This window comes from Rosa chinensis, chromosome 5 (assembly GCF_002994745.2).
Source record: "Rosa chinensis cultivar Old Blush chromosome 5, RchiOBHm-V2, whole genome shotgun sequence".
Lineage (NCBI taxonomy): Eukaryota > Viridiplantae > Streptophyta > Magnoliopsida > Rosales > Rosaceae > Rosa > Rosa chinensis.
The window spans coordinates 53,259,554-53,268,828 of record NC_037092.1 but is presented as its reverse complement, the minus strand read 5'-3'; positions in this window follow the sequence as shown (position 1 = coordinate 53,268,828).

Genomic DNA, 9,275 nt, shown 5'->3' with positions numbered 1-9,275 from the left:
CAGTGGTTCATGATAATCCCATTTTATGTCAATGAATACACTTTTTTACTTTTAGGGTTTCCGAGGTCCATAATGTTTCATCATGTCTAAAATATTATTGGAATTTTCTCTTTCCAATGTGGCCAACTTTGTTGTCAAAACACGTTGTTTCATGTCAACTGCTTAGCCTTTCAAGCTAATTCCTACCATGGAATTGCCACATGGATCTTATTGCTCCACGGGGTGCACACATTAACTTCATTTATTTACCTTTAATCATCATTTGCATGCTCATTTTCTTCATGTCTTGTACTGTGCTCTAATTAGCTACATAATTGCTTCATATTCTAAGAATGCACAATATCACTAAAAGATCGGAATTAGAAGCAAGAAGTTTAAAAATCTATGTAGAAAACTAACATTTGAAGCTAAGAGATCATTTGATTGATATGAATGGAAAATGTCTAAGTACTTGATGTCATAACGAGCACACGTGTAAAGATTTAGATGCACATTAACTAGTGCAATAGCTTATGTTTTAGATGCACTTTAACAAATGCAATAAATTCATTCACTAATTATTACCTATTGGCTACTTCTCATTTGGTTGACTTCGCTCTTGACTTTCTTCCATCTTTTGGAGCAAGTCCACCAGTTGGGGTTAGGGTCTTTGTTCACTGCTTTTTTATGTTTGTTTTCACCCACTGGGTTAGGTTTTTGGGGCAAGACACTATTTATTTACTTATTCTATTAATATAACATTATACCCGTGCGATGTCCAGAGTAACATAGCGTGAATGAAGAGAATAAAAAGTAAGGAAACTGAGCTCAACAATTTTTGGATTATTATTGTGTTTCTGATCTGTAAGAATTTACTCCTTTAATTGTGGATCATATGAAATAATTGGTACTTATGTTGTATATTCCATATATGATTTGATAGACTAATTGATGGATCCTAATTGATCAATCAAAGGGAATTTCCTATATTTATTTCCATGATGGATGGAAATCACTTAAGTCATTGATGGAAATTGGTCCTCTCTCACCCGATATAACCAGTGCACAATTCCATCTTATGCACACACATAAAGTACTAAAAACACGTATGAGAGTTTGAGGTGCAAGGGCTGAGAGAGAAACCATTTCCTTTGGATTGACGACTTCGCTGAACCGCTGCGTCTTGGTATACTACATATTCCTCCAATGGAACAAGGTATGCAGTTAATGTTTTCCACCTTACGGTTAATATTGTGAGATCATGTAAGTTCTAGATCTTAGTTTTATGTATTTAAATTCTTACATGTGGTATCAAAGCTCAGTAATGGAGCTTTCATGATTCTTCGTTAATGGAATATATATTGTTTTGTTGTTCATATAATTCCTGCACTTTTATATATGCATATGAATTTTATTTACAACAAAATATATTTTTATGAACATTTCGCTAGTTATATGATTAATCTGGTTTGGTCATATGTTGTTCATCTGTAGCTATTTGTTTTTTATCAGACTTGCATCTTATGTATTATGATATATGATTCTGAATATGGTACTGTAAGCACAAATGAAATAATGGCATAATGCTAGTAGTTTGGTTTTGCTAGTTTTATGAATGTCAATTTTGATTGTTTATTTCATTTAACTTTTGAATTCATAGTATGGCGGTTTGTTAGTCACCAAAGTGGTTAAACTAGTAAGGTCTGATGAATATCAAATTAGATGATTATCAATTGCTTATGATATTGATGCATATGAAATGAAAAATTGCCTTGTAAAGTTTTAAGGTTTACTCATGAGAATATTAATTTTCATTATTCATAAGAATTTAAGAATCACCCAAAGGTAGATTAACCATTCATATGATTAATGAATAGAATGGAGTTTTGATATATATCCTGTTTGATTAGTTTTGGAGATCCAAATATTACTAGCTTGTCTGATTGGGAATATACTCATTGCTCAAATGACGATAAATGCATCATTTTTAGTTAATTATCTGCATGATAACTACCCAAAGGAGTATTCTGTTGATATACTTACTGTTTATACATGTTTAGTGACTCAAAGAATTAACATTGTGAGCCCTTGTATTATTGTGGTGCAACTCATGTTTCGCTTCATTTGCATGCTTCATCTATTCCAGTGCTCAATGGACTGAATTTCTTGGAATGGTGTGAACAAATTCAGTTTCACTTAGGTGTTCTGGATCTGGATTCGGCACTCCAAACCGAGAAACCTGCTGCGCTAACTAATTAAAGCACTGATGAAGAAAAGGCTTTCCATAAGGCTTGGGAAAAGTCAAATAGACTGAGTATTATATTATGCTTATGCGAATGACTATAGCAAACAACATAAGACTACACTTCCAAAAGCTAAAATTGCTAAGGAATTCTTGAAGGACATTGAGGATTGTTTCAAGAGTGCTGACAAGTCTGATAGGAGCATTTTAATGCGACGTTTTAACTGCATTTCCCTACATTTTCTGCGTTATTTCCTTAATAAAACTCTGTTTAGGAAAGTTTCCATTCTTCGATTGGGAAAGTTCCTATTTGTAGAAAGTTTCTATTTTTGTAGTTTCTATTTTTCATTTTTGGAAAGTTTCCATTTTCAGTTTAGGAAAGTTGCCATTTTTCATTTTAGGAAAGTTTCTATTTTTCTTACTAGTTTCTATTTTCAGGACCTCGGAGCTAAAAAGTGGAAATGAACTCACAAATGGAAAGAGGAGCTCGCCAATGTTGGAAGGAGACAAAATGAGATACAAAGGGCTGCATAAATAAGCTGAAAAGAAGAAATGAAGTTTTCCTGGTTCAACCAGGAAATCCTGTTTCAACCAGGAAACCTTGTCCAGAAGAGGAAACCCTGCCAAAACAAGACTCTTGAGTCAACCAAGAAAGGAAAGCAGAAAAATGAAGTGTCATGGCATTGAAAGAAGCTTCTTGAAGACATTAGAAGATGACATGGCTTGAAGGTGACGCACAAAGGCCCAAGAACTCTCAAGAGGTTATGGATTTCGGCAAATGGATAAAGGCCCATGGAAATTAGGGTTTGTGACACATGAGAGATATTTTTGGAGAATATATATGTGTCACGCCCCTGATTTTACACACATGAAAATCGATATATATAACCCCATAATTATATATGCGTGAACGTCCAGTCATCAATACAAAATACCTGGAATCTTTTTCCCTTTAACTTACACAGATATTGATGCCCTGAACCCTCAAAGTTAATATACACTCGCTCCATAGAGTTATATATTACACAAGCTTACGAATTAAATTGTCAACAACAAGATAAAACGTAAATGCTCCTCAGAGCTCACTACAACGGAAGTCCAAATAACAGTAAAGTCACAAAGATGGTTTCCTACCGTAAAGCTGCTAGCTCGCTGCCTCAACCTTGATTATCCTAACCTGCAGAATTAACCCCTACACCGTTTGAATAGTGTACCGGGTTGTCACACAACAAACCCGGTAAGCTTTTGCAAGCCCGTATGAGTAACTCAAACCACACACAACTCACGCCAAAAATAAGGAAAACAACTCACGCTTTGATTCCTTAAAACACGAAATAAAGGAGAATAACTCACACTTTAATTTCCTTTCAAATCGAAATAAAAGAAAGCAACTCACACCTTGTTTCCTTTTAAAACGAAACATAGAAAATTGATAGAAAACAACTCACACTTGATTTCTATCAATAAAACATAGAAAGCAACTCACACCTTGATTTCTATCAATAAAACATAGAAAACAACTCACACCTTGAATTCTATCAGTTAAAACATAGAAAACAACTCACACCTTGAATTCTATCAGTTGTACCATAATCGTACCATAGAAAGCAACTCACACCTTGATTTCTATCAAATCGTTAATAAGGAAATCAACTTGCACCTTGTCCCCTTAAAAACCATTAATAAGGAAGCAACTCACACCTTGTTCCCTAAAAATACGTAATGTCATGAGTTGTAAATAACCAATTCCCGTTACCCCATGAATTACCTATATGGCAGACAGATTAGAGCTCTAACTGAAAAACGTAACCACTCGTCCGGCCAAAGACGTGGTCACCTGGTATTCTGCCCAAGGTCTCAGACCTTCGATCCTCGGGCCGCAATGTCCCTTAGAGCAAAACATTAAAGGAGTCGCATTGGACCCAAAATGTTACACAAATCACAACGCTTTTGAAAACAATCGAAATCAACATTTCCATAATTATTGTTTTCAGAAAAAGCCATAACACAAAACAATAAAAAGCATCAATTCATGCCTATTGTTTTCATACCCAAATCTCAACACTTTTCTCAAATCTCAACGCTTTTCAAAACAAATCGAAATCAATCATTTCCACAAATCATTTGTTTTCCAAAAGCCACACCCCAAAACAATAAAAAGCATCATTTCATGCATATTGTTTTCATAAATCCACAAACCACCCAAAACATATATATTTCACGTAAACATATATCTACTAATACATGAATACGTATGTATATATATACATCCCATAATATATATATACACACACGTAATCATCTACTCTAAGTGCCACTAATACCATCTATAGTTTGCAGTTAACTAAATAACTCTCAAAACAATAAGGGTATTCCCGTTCGTGAAATGAACTTCGTGAGATTACTCACCTTGAAACTCCCGCTGCGTCTTCTATACAGAACCGAACTAGTACACTATCACCAACAACTCGTCCAATTCACCTTCAGAAGCACCTAATCACCAATGACCTCAAATCAATAACGATTCACAAACGATTTAAGTCTGAAACCCCTATTTTGAACTAAATCCCCAAAGTAACGCCAATCGAGGCGAAACCACTTCCGAGACCACCCAATGTCTCCGGAACGCTTCTACGATCGATATGTCCAAACCACAAGTCGATCGGACGCTCGGATCCTCACGGATCGAAGCATCAAACGGTCCGAAACCGTAAAAATCACAATATATTCATACGATCTCCAAAAATTGCGTATTATATATCAAAACGCTCGTATCGACAAGTGGATAATATACAATACCAGAAACTAACCATTACATGGCCGGAAGGCCACCATAATGCCGCCACAGTCGGCGGTGCAACCACCACAACTACCACCGGCCAAAACTCAACACCACAACAATCAAGCCAACCAGAAATGTTCATCATGATGAGTAGAGCAACTTTCATACCTGGAGCTAAGCCTGGTTCGGCCTAGATCGTCCTAGATCAAGCTTGCAAGATCGGCCAATCGCAGCCGTCTGATCAAACCCCAGATTCGTTGTGCACCGTAGATTTCAAACCTAGATCTTCCACTCCACACGCAAAATCGTCCTACAAGGTGGTTATGAGGATGATCAGAAGGAGGAGGAGATTCCGAAACTGAGAACGATCGGCCGAGGAGTCGCCGGAAACTGAGAAAATCCGACAGGATCCGACTACGTCTACTGTAGCTCCTCCGATCTCCACTTTCCGATGGTCTCCGTCGCCGTCAAGCACCAGAGGGAGGTCGGCGAGATGGTGGCGATCACGTCTGCGTTGGTTTCGTCGCCGGCGGACGTCGGGAACGGCCGGAAAAGTCGGGTCGGGTCACCGGGTTTGGGTCGGGTCGCACGGAGGCTGAGGAGAGAGAACGGAGAGAAAAGGGTTTCCGAAAAAGGAAATATGAAAATTATGAAATTATTGTCGGAAATTCCCTATTTATACCAAAATGGAAACTTCTTCCAATGGCCATAACTTCTTCATACGAACTCCGATTCTCGCGTTCCACATGTCCACGAACTCGTATCGACGCGCTCTACAACTTTCGTGAAGGAAGTTTTCGGAGAATCCCAACGTAAAAAAAGTCAACCTTAGGCAACCCCCTTAAAACCATATTCTTCAATTAATTATTCGCCCGAAACACTTCCGCTCCATCCACGAGCCACGAAACCATCCAATAACCATAATTTAGATTCCGGAAAATCCTCAGAAAATAAATACGAATTTCCGGGGCATCACAATATGTGTTTGCCGTAAAATGCAAAGAGGAAAAGGAGGAGGCAACATGAAAATCTAAAAATATAATTGAAGATTTTGATTGGAGTAATTCAAGGGAGATTTTTAAGGGCAAAGAGATATTCTTGGAAGATTTAAATGTGATTTTTGGCCGAAAATGGTGAAGCAAATCAGCATTTATTTATGGAATTTCGGCAATTACTTTCCCAAGGATATTTGTGGCCGAAATTGGTGAAGCAAATCAGAATTTACTTATGGAATTTCGGCAATTACTCTCTCCTAAGATATTCTTGGCCGAAATTAATGAAGAAAATCAGAAAATCCTTATATAATTTCGGCAAGGATATATATTAAAGGAATTTAGGGAATTAATTTGGAGAGTTTTGATTGGTTAGATGACACACCAAGGCTTACTTGGCATTCTACGATTGGTTGGACCACATCACAAGGCTTACTTGGCATCATACCATTGGTTGAAGTGATGTGGAAATTTCTGATTGCTTGGAGAACCCTAGCCGTGCCCCTATATATTCTCCCCTTTTCTCAACGTCAAGGGTTCCTCTCCCCCATACAATTTACACTTTAGAAAAAAATCAGAAAATCTTCTTAGCATAGCCGTGAGTTTCTCCATCCTCTAGTCATCTCCACGAGTTCAAAGCAAAGGTTACAAAGGAGAATCGGATTACACCGTGAGATGGAGATGGTGATGAACGATTGATGTGGTGGTCTCTTGAATCTCGAAAGCAAGCTTCAAGGTTGGAGATGGATGATGGATGCTCACGGCTATGCTTCTTCTCCCTTGGCCTCCCTTTATTTAAACATAGAAATTGGGCTTAAACTTTGCCCTAAACGTTATTGTTAACTAGAAACAAGTTCATACGAAATCAAACAAGGAAACCAAAAAGGTTACAAGGAAAAGGAACGAATTACACCGTGAGTGGAGATGGAGATGGAGAGCTAGATGGTTGGATCTTGAATCTTGGAAGCAAGCCTTCAAGGTGGATGATGGAAGATATGATCTTCACGGCTCATTCTTCTTTTTCTTCTCCTTGCTTGAAAACGCAGAGCTTTGCAACTAGAGAATGGAGAGAATTTTTCTGAATGAAGAGGTGTTGTGGTGTTGTTCTTCTGTTTTTTTTTTGGTGTCTTGGTGTCTAGAGAGGAGGGTATATATAGGGGAAGGCAAGGCTTCATGAATTTAATTTCCAAGGAATTTTCTGGTTGCACCACACAGCTCCAACCAATGAATTAATGCCACGTCAGCTCTGCCATGTCATTCAACCAATCAGGAAGCTCCAAAATCAATCCCTAATATATTGTTGCTGATTTTCCCAATATTATTTCTGATTTTTCTCTTAATTTTCGGCCAAATATCTAGGCATGAACCTAGACAATGTATCTGGATGCATTTTGGACCTTTCTTCCCTTAAATCTCTCCATGGCTTTATCCTTAATGTCCTCCCCTTGATTTTCTCTTGATTCCCACATTAAAATTGCAGATTTTATTCTCTAATTTCAGCCAACATATCTTGAGGGAATTAAGGAACGAATCTGGACTTGTTTTGAGCCTTTTCTTGTTGCACAATCCCTTGAAACTCTCCCTTGATTTTCTCAACGTAATCTCCTTGATTTCCACATTATCTCCATCATTTCCCATGCAAAAATCAGATTTAATCACGCATAATATCTTCAAGCCATGTAGTTTCCTAATGCCTTCAGGTTTCCTAGCCTCATCAGGATTCCTGCGTTGACTAGGATTCCTAGTTGGACCAGGAACACTCCATTTCTTCATTTCAGCTCATTTCCTTGTCATTTATTCCAATGTACCTAGAAAATAGAAACTTTTATTAAAATTACTAAAAATAGAAACTTTCTAAAGATGGAAACTTTCCTAATCAAGACGGATTTATTTAAGGAAATAACTAAGTAAATATGAGGAAATAACAATTAAAACGTCGCATTAAAATGCTCCTATCAAATTCCCCCACACTTAGCTTTTGCTAGTCCCTTAGCAAAATAAAAACAAAGAAATTAAAAACAAAGACTCAAGGACTCATCAAAAACACTAAGAATAGAAAATGTAAAAGACTCAAGGACACTTAACTCAAAAACTACTAAGCCTTCCAACTATTTGTCTCAGAAATCTCTTACTTTCACTACATCAAGATTAGCACTCAACCAAGAATCAATGTTTAGGCATTCAAGAGTTAATTGAAACATATAATCCACATATACATAAGTAGGACTTGGGTGTAACAATGGTGATGGGGTGGAGCTCAGCATGTTTCAGATAAGTATGATTCATATCCTCACAAGGTATATCCACTATTTCTTCTCTCAGATCAAGGCAATGCTTAAAAGCTTATAATCACTCAATTATATGTGAGAGAACATATTTTGAGGCAATCAAATAGCTCACATATATAAGAAACGAAAAGCACTTTGTGAATATAATTTTTTTCAAAAGATCTCATGAAAGATATCAACTACTTGCACGAATGGACCCAAGCCATAGGTTCAACTCTTGTAACTCATCTCCACATCAAAGGCTGTCCCATCTTAAGGATCAAGAAGGTCTTCTCAAAGGTTGTAATGAGGCTAAGGCTCAAGGTTTAAAGAAACGAAAGGTAAAAGATTTATCAAAGTGTCCTAAAAACCTAGCAGAGCTTATGTAGATGTAGAGAGGCAATTTTCGAAATCCACCAAGGCAAAATGTCAAGTATCCCCAAAGGCTCATAAAAGGGCCAAATGTCTTCATGTTGGGCCCAATCTTCAATGTAAACTTCCCTTGAACTCTAGTGAAATGGACAAAGGCCAAATTTTTCTGTAGTGGGCCTTCAATTCAAAACAAACTCCAAGATCACTAAGTATGGGGGACTAAAATCCATAAACACATATTTTTTTTTCTTTTTTCTTTTCTTTTTCCTTCCTAGCCATACTCTTTTTTTTTTTTTCTTTTCATTTTCTTTTTCCACAGCTTTCACATATTTTTTTTTCTCATGGACAAGTCTATCCCCACACTTGAACTTTCACCTCGTCTCAATCTTCATTCTCAATGCCAAATCCTCAAGTAAAATCACAAAAGATAGCTCCACTAAATTTTTAGAACAAAGGGTAGGAGTGTAGCTATACAAAGGTTTAGGTTAAAGATTTTAAGGGTGATGAAAGAAAAGGCTTAATGTAGGCTCAAATGGGTTTATCTAGGGGAGTCCCACAACGGGCACAAAAGGGGACACAGGCTTATTTGGCAATGGTGATAATTCCTAGGGTGCCTCTATCCTTTCCAGAATCAGGGTCAT